Source organism: Mauremys mutica, chromosome 6, assembly GCF_020497125.1.
Source record: "Mauremys mutica isolate MM-2020 ecotype Southern chromosome 6, ASM2049712v1, whole genome shotgun sequence".
NCBI classification, from domain to species: domain Eukaryota; kingdom Metazoa; phylum Chordata; order Testudines; family Geoemydidae; genus Mauremys; species Mauremys mutica.
The window spans coordinates 98006084-98023576 of NC_059077.1; the positions used below are offsets into that span (position 1 = coordinate 98006084).

Here is a 17493-nt window from a genome sequence, read left to right on the forward strand (position 1 = left end):
CCGGGTCAGGCCTTGCGGGGCCCCTGCAGGGCCTGGGGCAAATTGCCCCACTTTCCCCCCTTCTGGGCGGCCCTGCTGAGAGGAATGGGAGTCCAGGCAGCTTAATGGGGCAGTACCTTTGCCCTTGATGGAGCTCCCCATTCCCTTCAGATCAGGGGCAGCTCTAGATATTTCACCGCCCCAAGCAGGGCGGCATGCCGTGGGAGGCGCTCTGCTGGTCGCCGGTCCCGCGGCTCCGATGGACCTCCCGCAGGCGTGCCTGCGGAGGGTCCGCTGGTCCCACGGCTCCACCGAAGCCACGCGGGACCAGCGGACCCACCGCAGGCATGCCTGCAGGAGGTCCACCGGAGCCACCTGCTGCCCCCCCGGCGACCGGCAGAGCGCCCCGCGCGGCATGCCGCCCCAAGCACACGCTCGGTGTGCTGGGGTCTGGAGCCGCCCCTGCTTCAGATCCACATTGATCTACGGGATTTAAGTCCATGCACTATATGACCTATGCAATCTTTCCCCTATGAGGGAAACATTAAGTCACAAGCTTCCCATAGTGATGCTCAGGGAGTTTTCTGAGCTTTCTGTCTCTTTCATAGATTCATAGACTTAAGGTCAGAAGAGGCCATTATGGTCATCTAGTCTGACCTCTTTCCATAGGCGTTACCAGAGGAATATGTGATGTCATCCTATATCATTAAATCTAATTTTAATCATTATTTGGGACACTTTCAATATGACCAAGAAGCTCCAGCTGTTGTCTCTTAGATCAGAGGTTCTCAACCTTTTTCTTTCTGAAGCCCCCCCAACATGCTATAAAAACTCCATGGCCCACCTGTGCCACAATAATTGACTTTCTGCATATAAAAGCCAGGGCCGACGTTAAGGGGTAGCAAGCAGGGCAATTGCCCAGGACCTCATGTCGCAGCGGGCACTGTGAAGCTAAGCTGCTCAAGGCCCCAGACTTCAGTCCCATGCAGTGGGACTTTGGCTTTCTGCCCTGGGCCCCAGCAGGTCTAACACTGGTCTTGCTTGGTGGACTCCCTGAAACATGCTTGTGGCCCCCCAGAAGGCCCCAGACCTCTGGTTGAGAACCACTGTCTTAGATTGTTAGCACCTCAGGGCAGGAATTCTCTTGTTGGTGTTTATATAGTGTCTAGTAGAGTGGGACACTGGTTTGGGGTGCATAGGGGCTACTGCTGGGCAAATAATAATCATAGTAAGTTGCTCTTTCAGTGATCTGCAGTAGACTCATTTCTCAATAGACTGAATTTCTGCTTTGCTCCTATTCACTTGCACTGTATTTATTAATAGTGACACTCTATCAACACTTAGGAGAAGCTGCCCTAGTTCCTAAATCAAAATACTGCTCCTCTGCAAATGTCACCTTCTTCTCTGACAAAAATTGCATTTAATTCTTTGTTGGCGCTATATATTCTCTTGAGTTTCACATAAAGGAATTATATAAATCCTCAAGCTAACTCTGCTGATTGTAATCTCTTGAGAGCAGGGACTATCTAAATCAGTAGTTCTCAACCTGCAGCGGTTCTCAACCTGCAGGCCGCGAGCCACTTGTGGCCCAATCAGCACACAGCTACAGCCAATGTGACATCCTCAGGGCCATACAGGTAGTTTATATTTTGTGTGGATGCAGCCCACATAACACAGAGAACTGCATGTGCGGCCCACAATGGTAAATATGTTGAGAACCACTGATCTAAATGGATAAGTGAGACTAAAGGTGGGAAGGGAAATGGAGGCAGATACTAGGTGACCTTGGGCAAGTCACTTCACCTCTGGGTTAGTGACAGAGCTGAGAAGGACCTAAGTCTCCTGAGTCCAAATCTAATGTCCTCTCTCTCCTGGACTACTACCTCTCAGTTAAGGAGTTAAACAGAACTCTTCTAGCCCTGGTGGTTCCCTGAGGTACTCCAGTCCCTCCCTATTCCCCCCAGGCTCTGACAGTGGCACAAATCATTATTTGCTTCTGGACAATATCAGCTCAGCTGTGTTGGTCAGCAAGGGAGGGGGAAGAACTAAGGTTCCATCCATTCTCTGTCCAGCCCCATGCTCTGTGCAGGAAGTAAATGGGTATGCAGGCATCACTTACTCCTATGCGCAAGGACCAAAGTCTGAGTAGCTCACATGGGATGTAAGGAGTATTCTTACTCCCTAGCATGGGAATGTAGCCCAAGTCACAATATAGCCCAGAGTTCTTACAGAAGCAATATACACCACGGGGAGGAGCACATAGATAAATAAGAGAGAGCCCTTTCCACCCTAATAGTGATTTCACAGAGGAAGAAGTGCAGTCTTGTGGCACATTGACACAAGCTGGAGATGCAATACACACACTAGTTTTGACTGAGCTAGCATGCTAAAAATAGCAGTGCAGGCATGGGCAACAGGACAGGCTGATTGCCCCAAATACAACCCTGCCTGGAATCCTAGCTGTGTACTTGGGTGACTAACCCATTCCACCGCTTGTGCCACTGCGGTTACATTGATATTTTAGCAAGCTAGCTTGATCAAAGTTAGTGCACGTACATCTACCTGAGCTTGAAATTTCATCCATAGTGTGTCTATAAATGCTGCAGAGTGCAAGGGTGGGTGAGTGGGTACAGCTGGCAAGGTCAGTAGCATTTGACACCTCAGAGTATGAGAGTCTGGGTGGAACAGAGAATAGATGTATCACCTTCCCTGTGCACCATCAAGCAATGGCAGCATAAGAAGGAGCAAACTCGACACCTGTCTATGGGTACAGCAAATGTTAGAACCCTGAAGGCATTATGCCTTACAGAGAAAGGGACCATATCCACCCCTTCTTAGGCAACACTCCTGCTTCCCACATCCACATGCAGCTCAGCCTCTTATGCCCAATAAGATAGATCTTTGGACCAGATTTTCCACTTAATCACACAGATATGAAACAGAGTAACTCCACTCTTGGCTGACACCCCACGTAACTGAGGCCTGGTCTACACTGGGGCGGGGAATCAATCTAATTTATGCAACTTCAGCTACATGAATAATGTAGCTGAAGTCCACATATTTAGATCTACTGTGGTAAGTTGACGGCTGACACTCTCCCATCGACTCCGCCAGTGCCTCTTGCCCTGGTGGAGTACCAGAGTCGACGGGAGAGCGCTCAGTGGTCGATTTATTGCGTCTAGACTAGATGTGATAAATCGACACCCGCTGGATCAATCAAGGCCCGTTGATCCAGCAGGTAATGTAGACAAGCCCTGAGTGTAGAATTTGGCCCCTTTGTTTTTAAGATATCATCTCTCACTGGATTGAAAAAGTTGCCCCTACCATTAATTGCAATGAGTATTTTGTATTTTCCTCATATTGTGGTATGTTACATGTTAAAATAGCAACTGGCAAGCTGCAATATCTGGTGAGATGTGAAGAGACCTATTAATGGAATTAGTCTCATAAATGGTATACTGTGTTAAACACACTAGGAAACTAAAATCTTCCCTCAAATGCAGTACTGGATCATTGTTGTTAGAGTTATGGTGTGAATTAAGTCCCAAACAGCAAGGAAGTCTGGGGAGTAGTCCTCTATTAAAAAGACCTTCACAGTGCTATCTGTTTTATGGAAAATATCTAGGAACAACCTGAGTGTTTGTAGTGGAATATGAAAAATCTCCCTTGTTTTTGAGAGCTCTTTAACAAAGGCTCATTTTGTTACAGAGTTTTCTTAACCCTTGCTTTTGTGGGAGTAAATCAGACCTTGAATAGTGCTGAAATGTAATTTCTCACATAATATCTAAGCCTGCTTTTTAAACTCAAGTAGCAATTTAGTTACCTGAACTTTATTAGATATTCCTGCTTCAAACCTCACCTCCTATTTGAACATAGTTTGTCTTTCATTTCAATCCAGTTTCAATGACTCAATCCCTCCTGCTAGACTAGAATATGGTAATAGAGACAATTATGTCATTGAGTATGCAGCACAGCTCTCAGGTTAAGGTTTCACACCTGGGTGTCATTATTCTCTCCCATATCAATTTATTATTTAAGGACTTATTATTTGAAAGCTCTTACAGTGTTCTGGCAATTAGAGTAGCAGAGATTCTGTCTGCATTAAGTGTATTTATTTTGCTTTCCTTGTTTTTTATGCCAGAATAATTAAATCCCTTTCTAATGTAGTAGTAACAAGACAGTTTTGAAACTGGCCAATACTGCCCAGATCCTTCTAATCACCACCAAAAAAACCCCGGTACTAACATATATATGTGCATCTGTATTACACACACACACACACACACACACACTATATTGTGGTATACAGATGTTATTAAAACACAGCTAAATATTTCAGTTTTATTCACATTTGGTAATACAAACTGACTTTTCCCCATCTCACAGCAAAAGTACTGTAGTCAGAGTGTGGATAGTTACAAACTAACTAACCAATGAAAAAAATGTTCAATGAAATAAGCTGAAAAAAGGAACAAAATCCATCCAGCTTTAGCAACGCTAATACATATGGTATCTTATCTATGGTACATTACCAAAACCTAGAACTCTGTGGCATAGCCCGTAAGAAATCTCAAGCATTTAGACACATACAAAACCTGGCTGATGACAGTTTTTCCATTTAAATGGAATGGACACAAACACTATTTACCCAGTATTAACACGATGAGGATGTAAACAGCATAATGACTTGTCTCTTTTCTCAAGAACATATTTACATCTGTTATTCTAAAACAATCTACTCCTTTATTGCTGCTGGAAGATTAAAATTGCTACCTAAGAAAAAAAATTAGAAGGCACATCTTGAAATATATGAAATACATCTGGAGTCTTGTTACTTGTTTGTACATAGGAAAGAAACACATACGTGATGTACTGAGGACTGTGCTGCAACTGTAACTTGTCACTTTGGCCACATCTACACTGCACGTCTTTAAGGTGGCATGTGGAGTAGATAAACTGCATGCCCCCTTCATTATCATCCTCCTCCTCCTCCTATTACGCCTCTGGCATTTTGGGCAGTGACAAAGCTTCTTCACTCCTGTCTGTTTCTGGCAAGTCTTTCAATGGTTCCCCAGCTGTACCCCAAATTTTTCAGCTCGGCTTTGTCATGTTGTTTTCGGGTGGCCTCATTTTTGCTTGCCTTCAGATGTCCATCTTATTGCTACCCTGGTGATGGAATCAGTTTCCATCCGAAGCACATGACCGATCCATCTCCAACCCCTCCTGGCAGTGATGGTGCTCAGATCCTCTTGGCTGCACTGTGTCAATAGACCTTAATTTGAGATTGTTCTGGGTCAAAAGATATGGAGGATTTTTCTGAGGCAGGTTGTATGGAATGAAGACAGTTTGGACATGTCATATTTTCTCATTCCCCAGCATTCTGCACTATAAAGTAACGTTGAAAGTATGCAGCTCTGATAAATCTTGAGAGTGTCGTTTTGGTGCTGTATTTTCATGATTTCCAGACTGTATTTAAGCTCCTGAAGGTGTTCCTGGCTTTATTGATTTTGTTCCGGATGTCCTGGCTTGTTCCACCGTCCTGGCTGATGGTGCTGCCCACGTATGTGAATGTTTCTACATTGGTGAGAACATAATCCTCTATCTGTACTGGTGATAGTGAGGCAATATTAAAGGTCATGGTATCTGTCTTATTGTGGATGATTTTCAGTTCAGTTTGCTGGCTGAATGCATTGAGTCGAGTTGTTTTTTCTTGTATATGTTGTTGGGTATGTGATAGGAGAGCAACATCATCTGCGAAGTCCAGGTCTTCAAGGGATGACAAGAGAGTGTCCATTTAATGTCTCTTGGCATGTCTTCTGTTGTATGCCGCATTACCCAGTCGATGCAATCCTCTTCAGCATTGCCAGACATGACACACTGATGTACTCCTGTTTTGACTTCAAAACTGAGCTCACTGTTATCAGCACTACATGTAAAGTTGAAATAGAAGCTTTTGATGACGTTGATTATATGCAAAAAGAACAGGAGTACTTGTGGCACCTTAGAGACTAACAAATGTATTTGAGCATAAGCTTTCATGGGCTACAGCCCACTTCATTGGATGCATACAAGTACTCCTGTTCTTTTTGCAGATACAGACTAACACGGCTGCTACTCTGAAACCTATTGATTATATGGAAAGGAATTCTATATGTCCACAGAATGTGCCATAGGCTGGTCCTGTGAATGCTATCAAAAGCCTTCTCAAAGTCTATGAAATTTATGTAGAGTTGCCATTGCCGTTCTATGCACTGTTCTATTATATTTCATAGAGTGAAGATCTGGTCTGTGCATCCACGCCCTTTCCAAAAACCAGCTTGCTCTTTTCTGAGAATGCTATCAACTGCCTCTGATATATGCCGGACTATGCTCTTACACAATACTTTGCTTGGCACAGATAAAAGTGTGATACCACGCCAGTTATTACAATCACCAAGAGTTCCTTTCTTTGGTATCTTCACTATAACCCTGCTCATCTGGCACTTTTTCCTCTTTCCCAGACTGATGTACATAGAGGGGTCAGGATAGATGCTGCTAATTTAGGATTTACCTTGAACAATTCTGAATTCAAGTTATCCTTGCCAGGAGCTTTCCCATTTTTTAAAGGATTTGATGGCTTGAATGATCTCTTCTTTAGGTGGGGTGTCTCTGTTGATATCAAGATCTTTGTCTGCCTACTGGAGGTTTGCTTCCTCTTTAGGTGGCACCCTGTTCAGCAATTCTTTGAAATGCTCTGTCCAGCGCATTTCTTATTCATTTTCAGTTGTTAGTAGGTGTCATTGTTTGTTCCTGATGAGAGTGTTTGTTGGTGTCAGCCATTTATCACTGATAAGCCACGTCATTTTGTAGATGGTTCCTTGTTCACCACGAGCAGCTGCATCCTCTGCTTCTGTTGCCAGATTATCAATCTAATGCCATTTGTCCGCTCTCACAAGGTGTTTAACCTCATGGTGTGCCTTGCCATACTGCGTGTGGGATTTGTCCTTTAGCTTCTGGGATTGTGTCTCTAAAACTTTTTTCTTCAGGGCTCCTCTGGTTTCTATGGCATTCTATGGCAATCCATTCCTTCCTTCTCTTCTGCCTGTAGCCTAGATAGGTTTCACTGCTCTGTTTATAAAATTGCTGTTACTTTAACTGCAGAACAAAGGCGTTCTGTATTTCAAGGGACTTTAGCTTGTCAATATCATAATGTCTATGTGCCTTGTTTGGTGGACCCACACTTCTCAGTTTTAGCTTGATGGAGGCTGTCACAAGGTGGTGGTTGCTGCCAACATCTGCACCCCTTCTCACTTTTACTTTTATCAGTGAGTGTTGTCATTTGCCATTGATCATGATATGGTCAATCTGGCTCTTATCTCTGACATTTGGAGAGCACCATGCCAGCTTGTGAATTTCACAATCTTCAAATAGGGTTCCGCTGATGACTAGGTAATTCATATTACAGAAATCAATAAGCCTTTCTCCATTTTTCATTCATAGTGCCACACTCATGTCTTCTCATTGCTCTGTCATTGTTTGGGTTGTCCTTACCGACCTTGGCATTCAGGTCTCCCATGAAGATAGTTAGGTCGTGGTGTGGTACTCTCTCTAGCTCTGCCTATAGTGTAAGGTAGAATTTGTCCTTTACTTCTTCATCACTGTCATTTGTCGGAGTATAACACTGAATCAGGGTGATATGTTTCCCTTTCAGTCTGGCCCCCCTTAGCATATGTATAAATAGATGGCGAGGCACTGCTTAGGCAAGTAAAGACATGCATGAACCATTTGGGTATGTACCCTACATGGCTCTTTACCTGCCCAAGCATTGCCTGCCCAAGCACTTTTAGCAACATAGTGTCCCACTGCCTCCCCCGTCAGAAAATTTCACAGCCATGTGTAGCTACAGACTGCAGTGTGGATGCAGTCTGCCTTTCACATACCCTATACAGCATCATCAGTTGTATGCAATGTAGACATACTTTGTAAGTGTGGGAGGAGAGGGGTTGTTTCCTGGTCATGCTTGCAGGTTAGGGGGCTCTATTGCAAAGTATGCAATGATAGTTAGCATGGAAAATGCCAGTTAAAAACAAGACAGGGTGAGCTGTGCTTCTCTGATTTAAGGAGCAGTGTGCCTCTCTCTCTTTCTGTACTGAACTCTAAGAAATAAAGTAATGTTGCATTGCAACCTTCCAGCAAGAGAATTTATATTTTATCTAATTTCTCTGTGTGCACGCTGTGAATAGAGCAACATACACACATCAACAAATTCAGAAGTTACGCATACAATAGTGTAAGTTACACCTGAATAAGCAGGAGTTATCTAAATTCCCTTTCAATTAGTAAATGTAACTAACTTAATGAGTAATTTACATCATACAATGGGGCAAACCAAACAAAAGACTGTAGACTGTAGCAGAAACAGCAGCACTCAAGTACCCCCTATGTTAACACTAGTCCCTTTTGCATTTACCTGACAATAATTCATATTTATTTACTGGTGTTTATTGATTTATGTCATCTTACATGTCATCTCTGAAACAGGGTAAATATATATTTATCTCTACAATGTACCCAAGCTAGATTGATATCTATTTAGTTATTAATATGCTTGTATTTTGTCTTTTGTGCTTTGCATTTTATGCCCATATAGTAAAATGCTCAATAAAATACTATTCAAATAAAAGGGGAGGAGAGAGAGGAGTGAAAATTAGACAAAGAATGAGGAAAGCATACAGTGCCCAGTCATCCTCTCCTAACCCAGGAAAGTGCAAAATGAATTCCTGAAATTATCCGAGGTTCACCCTCATGAAGCTCACCATTCCATGCTCCCAAACCCAGTTATCACCTGATTTTGATCTTCTACACTAGAAGAAGTGGAAGGAATATCTGGCTCACAGAGTATGGTTGTGGCTGGAAGAAAAAAGTCAGACAGATTGCAAAGGCTGAAAGAGAAGACAAACAGGACAAATGTTCTGACGATTTACATCCCAAAATATTCTCCTTGGCCCGTAGCTGCACAAACTTACAACACAAAAGTGGACCCACACAGAAGACAGGCAAACTCTGAAAAGAGTATGATGTGAATTAATTGGGAATGGATCAGAGCAAATCAGAAATATTTGATATGTTACTCCAGAAACATAACTTACTACAGGACTGGGATGGAAAATTATAATGCTACTTAGAGGAGCATTAACCTGATGTTAGAAAAATCTGCACTTCAAGTCATGAAAATATAGATCTTTCAATCAATGTCTAAGCATACAGGAGCTAGCCAGAAATTGTGTGTGTTATGTGACCTTCATCTCAGACAGAAAGTGTCTTAGGCTACGTCTTCACTACCCGCCGTATCGGCGGGTAGCAATCGATTTCTCGGGGATCGATATATCGCGTCTAATCTAGATGCGATATATCGATCCCTGAACGTGCTCCTGTCGACTCCGGAACTCCACCAACCCGAACGGCGGTAGCGGAGTCGACATGGGGAGCCGCGGACGTCGATCCCATGCCGTGAGGATGGTAGGTAATTCGATCTAAGATACTTCGACTTCAGCTACGTTATTCACGTAGCTGAAGTTGCGTATCTTAGATCGATTTCCCCCCGTAGTGTAGACCAGCCCTTAGAATAGTTCCTTGCACATTTCCATATGTAAAGAAGGCCTCTTACTACAGGTCTCACCACTTCATGCATTATAGTGCAGTGCTCCAATCTACCTTAGAAGTGTATCAAGTTTATCTCTTCAGTGGTACTGCTAGCCATGCTCACTATTATGTATTACAACCATATTTTGTCACGACTGAATGGCATCTATTTTAGTTTTACAACCCCTGTCACCATGCTATCTAAGTTCTGACATGACATGTAATGACATACACTGCTCAGTTTCTTGGTACTGAATTTGTGGGCGTTTTTTTTGTTTGTTTTGTTTGTAAGTGTTGCAGCCCTTTCTCAGACTTCTTGCAACAGAAGGCAGCATGTGGTAGACAAAGGGCAGCATCAAAAGTAATGGCCTTAAATTTTATTCCGGGAAGCATCTGGCTCACTGACATTTAGAAGTGGGCTTCCAGTAGTTTTATTTTGGCAGCACACAAGACCACCATAGTGTAGAGCAGATAGTAGAGATAGAGCATGAGCTGGAATAAAGCAACAACCAACCCAAACCTTCACCCAAAACTCAAAATGAACCTGACTGAAGGTCAGAAAGACTGGGTTTCCCTCCCACCATCCCACACTCATTAATCTGTATTGAAGGGGAGTCTTAATGTAAAAAGTTTTGAGAAACAAGGCTAATTTCTGAGTCCATACTTTTGCCTAAGTGAAGTTTTTGTGGGAGATTTTCAAAGGCACAAAGAGCAGGTAGGCACTCAACTCCCATTGACTGTCAATGAGCGAGGATACCTTACTCCTTTCTACTCCCTGCATTAACAGATGTATTGTAAGGGCTGCACTAATAATATATATGAGTATCATAGGAGAGGGGTAGGCAAGCCACTCAGAAGACATTTATTCTCCACCCCTTATTCAGATAATGGTGGTGATTGTAGAGGAAAGGGCTGAATTACGTGAGTGGAACAATTCCCTTAATTCACACTTTTCTGACAAACAGATTATAGACTCTATAAAAATGACGACACACAGGGAGCTTTTATATATTTCAGATATTTTTTTTGTGAAGGCACTTAAAAATAATTATTCCCTTCCCCAGGTGTTGCAAGCAGACCTATGGTGGGCACCATCTATTTTAACATGAGTAGATTAAAAAGAACTGCACACATCAATGAAATTAGGGAATCAGAGTCGTGGAATTGGCAGCATATCAAATTAGTTATCTCTGAGGAAATCCAGGTTATTGAACCTCACTAAAAACAAAACCCCAGTAAGCTTAAGGCCTCCCTAGAATCAAAGTTTAAAAGGCAATACACAAAAATGAATAACCACAGAAGCAATAAAACCTTGAGCCACAAGAATTCTCTTCAGATACTCTGCTTTAAAAAAAATACAGTTTGAGTTGCCATAGATTTAGCTGGCTGCACAATATAATCATTACTTGCACTGGGCAAATAGTAGCCCCCCCCCAAAAAAGAAGTCTTCATGAACATACGTTTGAATAAAACATATTCACTGGTTTAACAGGGTTTGTGATCATTTTTATTCACTTACAGAAGAAGTCATACAAATATAACGTATTGTACAAGGTGTTCACTGCAAATAGTTTGCCTCTCTCTATTCATGGCTGAGGATACAGCTGTAGAAAGCATTTAATAGCTTGGATTTGTAAAGCCCATCTGGGGCTGGAACCCACTAGGGTGTGGTGGGTTTCTCAGAGTGTCAGATGGAATGACCAGCTGGTGGGCTAAAGGCTGAATAGTTGGATCTGAGGTTGGATAATCCATTTGTGTCTGGAGATGCAAGAGACAAAGAGTGAATGTCTTTGCTATGATAGGCTACATGAGTAGTTGAACAGAAACTCCTGAAGAATTAGATTGTGGTAAGACTATTACTCAGCATAGGATTTCAGTAAGGAAAATAAGTGTTCTTTAGTTCTTGATAAGGTTTATAAATTTTACTATCTCTGATAAGATTTTGAAGTGTTTATGTTATGGTAATTGCTCTTGAACACCTGATTCATTCTTGCTATTTTGTAAATACTTAGTCCACAGTTTTTGTAGACTTCCAATTAATTCATTTATAATTTTGCTGCTGTTTTTTTATCTGCAAGACAATCACCAGAAAGGCAAGACATTTAAGTCTAATTTGACCACCACTGAAACAAGCTATTAAATATATTGGGTAAATTCCTGTCCCCAGTGAAGTTAATTAGAGTATTGCCATTTACTTCAATGGGACCAGGTCTTCATCCATAGCATCTTTTAGATTGGCACATTATTTAAACTAAAATAAACAAACCTTTTAGAAAGAAATCAGGGAATTAACCCTTATCCCGGAGACTGTTATATGACAAGAGTAAGTACAGATTTCACGGCAGTTACTTTTATTCAACCCACACTTCTAAAATAATCCTCCCACCCCAAATTCACTTGTGGGCTTCCAGTAGTTTTATTTTGGCAGCACACAAGACCAAAATAATGGTCTTGTGTGCTAATGGATGGCTAATAGGTGTATACTAGACACTGTGACAGTAGGATTAAAATCTGTCGCTCCTGAGCAGGACTTACACACTGAAAAAGGGAGAAATGTAATGCTAACAAATGAGAAATTTGCATCATGTTTCTGAAACACAGTGAGTAGAGAATGACAAGGTTTACTTCAATTGGGCTCACTATTATTTATTGAATACAACAGTGTGCTTGGTGCTGTATGTCTACCAGGCATCATGCCCCCTGACCTGAAGAGCTGTCAAGACACAGACAAAATAATTCTCAAGCTTATAGTCTCTTACACAAGGGGATTCTGAGGCACTTCAGCAACATCATCCGTATTAATATCAGAGCTGGAATTATTCATTATCCAGAGTCAGAAGGAAGAATGGGGCCACTAGGTTCATTTAGTTAAAGGATGTCCAAACTATCAGTGCAGCCTTCATTTGAGCAAATTGCCAAGAACTTAAGGGCTGTCATTTACCAAAACAGACATGTCTGCAGTCACACCCTCATCTTCAATATATAGCCACAGTATGCATTTCTCTATCTGGATCTGCCAGAATGGCCTACCCCTTGAGACTACAAGTCCCCAGTATGTAATGGCTCACCACAGGTCTCTTAATTGCTTAAGTCACAACTATTTTTATTTGAACCACAGAACTGGAAAACATTTGTTTCCAACACTATTACTCGGTTTGGAAATCCAATTTTTCTTCAAGTTCCAAGTAAAATATCCTTCTATACATGGCACATGTCAGTATATTTTTCTGTTTAAATGCATAAACATAACTCTCACCAAATGAACAAACTATAGCAATACTAAAAAATAAAGAAAAACTGCAAAAATGTTTAATCTGCAACAAACTCCATGGGATACACTAATATAGACTTTTATTTTTAAACAAATATATGTTAATGGCAAGTAGCTATCAAGAAACTTTGGTTCATATTTACTGGGCAGCCTGGATTTCTCTCGTGTGCAGTAAGATCAAATTCGACACTGCACTACATCATTCAGATAAACAAGTTTTGTGACCTTACATTTCCTGTCTGTTCTCATCCATATTCACTTTAGGAGCCAAATTTAATATGTTTATTCCTAGCACTGGTTCTTTCAGAAATCCTTATTTAGAAAACAGTGATGCCCATGAAAACAGGTAACATTTAAAAAGATTAAAATAAAATTTATTTAGAGTCCACACTCCTGCTTTAAATATTATGCAAAATAATCCTTTTTAAAAATATTTACTACTATATTATTCCTTTGGACATTCTTATGATCCATATAGATGTCCCATCCTTTTTTTTTTTTTTTTTTTTAAAACACACTATTACTGAGCTGTTGACCTCTGTGATATGCTGTGGCAATGAGATCCATAGGCTAATTGTGTGTTGACTGAAAAATATTTCTTATCAGTTTTGAATTTTCACCCTTTCAACTTAATTGAATGTCCCATAATTCTTGAATTATGAGATAGGGTGTAGAGAAATTCCTGATTTACCTTCTCAGTTTCATTTGTTATTCTGTATACTATTATCATGTCTCTTATTCATCTCTGTCTGATAGTTCAACAGGCCCAGTGTTGTTTCTCTCTCTCTTCCTATGAGAGTTTTAATATGACTTTAGTTAGTTGACATCTATCTCTGAACCCTCTCTACTTCTGTTATATGGAAACCAACCAAAGAACAGGAAAAAAGGTACAATGATCAAAAACAAAACAAGAAAAGTTTGAACTCCCAGCAACAAAAGTATGGAGAGGCACAACAACAAAGGAACACAAAAATGAAAGCAGAGGAGAGATTGCTTGACAGTGGTACACAAGAAGAGGAGAGGAGAGGCTACAATCATCAAAAATGCAAATCACCATAAAAAAACCCCAAAAGGTTAGTTTTGTTCAAAGTCCCCATTGAAAATATTTGAAAAAAATAGTTTTAAAAAAATGTTCATCTTTAAAATAATTTAATTTTTGCAAAAAAGTCATTTTTCCACACAAAATAAATATATTGGTCAGAATCTTTTCAAATCTTTTAAGCATTGTGGTTGCTCTAACTTACTCTTTTCCCCAATCCCAGGAATGGAGAAACTGAGAATTTGGATGCAGATCTTTAATATTAGGCTACAGATGTCTGTCTGCACAGCTAAATTGGTTGGGGGGTGGGGAGAGTTGTGATATCTGTTAATAAATTGCCAGTTCCCTGATTTGTTGTTTTGTTCCTACCTTATATGTGTTTTGGATACCAGCATTACAGGTACTGCTCCACGAAGGCACTTCCCTAGCTTGTACTAAGCCATAGAATGATTAAGGAGTAGTATCTTGATTTTGACAAGTTTCCTATCTGCTTATACCAAATACTTGCTTCAGCAAATGAAGGGTGTTATGGGATACTTAGCATAAATGAACAAGATTATGGTACAGGCCAGTTTAGGCTATCTCACTGTTATAATATTTGTCCTTAATGCATACTTATATTTATATGTACACACACATGCTGCAGAGAATATATATTAATAGGATACATATATATGCTGTCTAGCATATATTAGTCAACATATTTGACTGATATAGCTGTGCTGTCAGAAGCCCCTAATAGAAAAGTGAAATTTTGGTAAAAGCGCAATTTTGCCAGTACACCTTGTTTGACTTCTGGTGTGGTTTTACTATACCAGTACAAAGCACAATTTTGCCAGTACAGCTATGCCAGTATAGTTATGTAGATGTGCTTTGCTCATATAGTATACTGGCATTTATATACTGGTGAAGTGTTCCTGTTAATTACCCCCTTTTGGAACAGCCAATATTTGCCACGCACTGCACTAGCACATCTCTGAAGGTGTTATTTTGTTTTCCACAATCTCAGGTTTCCTTTTAAAAGTTTAAAAAAAGATTAATAAGTTGCTGATATAGTTTAGGAGAAATTCTCACTTCACATTTTGAGGTTAACTGAAGCTGAGATGAGTCAGTGGAGTGATGCGGAGCCTCTGCTCCTCAGGGAAAGCCCTGATTGGTGAGGGGCAGGGAAGGGCACTGCCCCCATATTCCCAACATGGAATGTGCCCTATTGTGGGAGTGGGATGGTAGCAGGTGATTGGCTATCGAATGCCGATCCCCACTGGAGGTGAAGAGTATCACTCTTGAACAAAGAAAACGTTGTTGCTGGTGACCTGAATTCCACTGGAAGTGAGGGATGTCACTCCAAACAAACAGGGGTGGGTGGGAGGTCTATAAGCTGGAGGTCTATAGGCCAGTCAGCTGGCACAGGGATGAGGGCTGGAAAAGATGCTGTCATTGCATGGGTAGTTTGGTTTGGTGCTGAAAGAAAGAGTAGAGAGGAGAGAGAAAGACAGCTAGGAGCTGAAATGGAGGGATTTGATCCAGAGAACTGCTGGACTGAGCCAAGAGGTTTAGACCAACCCAGCAAGAATCAGAACCCACCACTCAATGAGCTCACTGGGCATCCTAACACCAGTGACTAAAGTAAAAGTGTGGTCCGTACCCTGCAGGGGAGAGAGAGATTGGGTGAGGATTATTGAAATGATTAATCATTTTAGAGAGCATTAATCTGCATGTGTAGGCATTGGGGAATGGATACATTGTATTATTGCTGGGTACTGTGTATGTATAACTCCCAATAGGGGTCTCCTTCTGGTATTGACCCCTCTGCTAAGGACTGAGGGCTTGCCCTGCTTGGATTAAGTACTGCTTTATTGTTGAGCGCAGTATCCAATCCTAGGATTAACTCCTGCCTTCTCAAGAGAGGTTGGTGCTTATCAAGGACAAGGAGATTACGACTTGGGAACCATTCAACGAAACTGGGTAGAGAGACCATGAAAAGGCACGACAAGAGCCCAGAACAATAGCTCTGAGAGCAGGGCCGGCTCCAGACCCCAGCGCGCCAAGCGCGTGCTTGGGGCGGCATTTTGCCGGCAGGGCGGCAGGCGGCTCCAGCGGACCTTCCGCAGTCATGCCCGCGGGAGGTCCACCGGAGCCGCGGGACCAGCGGACCTCCCGCAGGCATGACTGCAGAGGGTTCGCTGGTCCCGTGGCTCCGGCGGACCTCCCGCAGGCATGACTGCGGAAGGTCTGCCGGAGCCGCCTGTCGCCCTCCCAGCGCACCCTCCGCAGGCACGTCTGCAAGAGGTCCCCCGGAGCCTGCGGCATGCCGCCCTACTTGGGGCGGCCAAATTCCTAGAGCCGCCCCTGTCTGAGAGGTGAGAACTGTCCCATTCATCTCAGTGAGGGGTTAACTCAGATGCCCAGAGAGGATAATTTAAGTATAAACTTTCATTTCTTATGTAGAAAGGAGAAGGAGGATCGCAGATCTGTACAATTTACTGTGAGTGTCATCTCATGTTGGTACTACAAACAATTGTTATTTGGAAGATACCACCATTTTTTTTACTACACCAAAAAAGAGCAAAAGCCAAGGAGCTTAACAGAGATGTGGGTCTATTCATGCCCCACTGAGTGGCAGCCAGACTTGAGTGGCCAAGTGGAGTCAAGCGGCACACATGATCATCGTTCCCATCTGTGGAATCTACTGTGAAGGGTGCCTCACTCTGGCAACTCACATGGGCAGACCTTACTTTGTGGGCACAGCTTGGAAAATTCCATCACCTCCTCTCTCCCCGCCACGTGACAGCTGGTTAATTAAGCCTTGATTTGTCAAAAGAAAATAAATAAATTGTGAAAGTAACTCACACCCTGAAAGTCTCTTGCAATAAATACTAGGAAATAGGGTTTTTTTTTAAACTGTAGGGCTCGCTAGCCTCATTATAGTTCAAGATATCATCATTTCCACTATAAACCCTTCTGTTTTGGGATTTGGAACCTCTCTCTGATATGAATTGGAATTTGGCAAACAAAGTCATTATCATCAACAGAGATGATAATGGGTCAGAGTCACTGAAGTTGCATAGGAAGGTCTAAATTAGACCTCCCTGTACCAGCCTGGCCCTAGTGAGATTTATCCAGTGGAATGCAGGCAGTATAACCACTTCCACTCTCCCTTTGGACTTTCCACTGGTGGAGATCAGGTTTAAACTTCCTATGGAGTCTGAGTTGTAAAGTACACGTCTCAATTGTTTTCTGCAGGATTGAGAGCATCTCACAATGAAATGTTTCCAGATGTCAACTGGACCCAGAGCTGTCCCAGGGTATGACGAAACCCTGGGCCCTGAGCTTGGGGGGCCCCCAGTGGGCAGGGAGGTGAGAGGGCGAGTGGGGTGGGAAGGTGAAGGGCAGGCGGGCGGGGGAGGAGGCCCCCTACCAGAACCTTCCCCCAGCACCTCCTGCCCCGCCGATCAGCACTTCTCCCTCAGTGCCTACCACCTGCCACAGATCAGATCAGGGGAGAGGAGTGAGGGCGCAGTGCCCTCGGGGGAGGAGGTGGGAAGAGGCGGGGCAAAAAGCAGCGGGGTGGGCAGAGCCTTGG

At 42.5% G+C, this 17493-nt stretch overlaps 1 long non-coding RNA gene across 4 annotated transcripts in view; it reads right to left on the bottom strand.

The window, feature by feature from the left end:
• Positions 1 to 17493, bottom strand: part of LOC123373019 — a 211247-nt gene that overhangs the window by 14644 nt on the left and 179110 nt on the right. For 3 of the 4 annotated variants that reach the window (XR_006580520.1, XR_006580522.1, XR_006580521.1), the window contains one exon: positions 11181 to 11358. The exons of the other annotated variant lie outside the window; for it this stretch is intronic. This is a non-coding gene — a long non-coding RNA (uncharacterized LOC123373019). Of the gene's footprint in view, positions 1 to 11180; positions 11359 to 17493 lie in introns of those variants that run through there. 4 annotated transcript variants of the gene reach the window in all.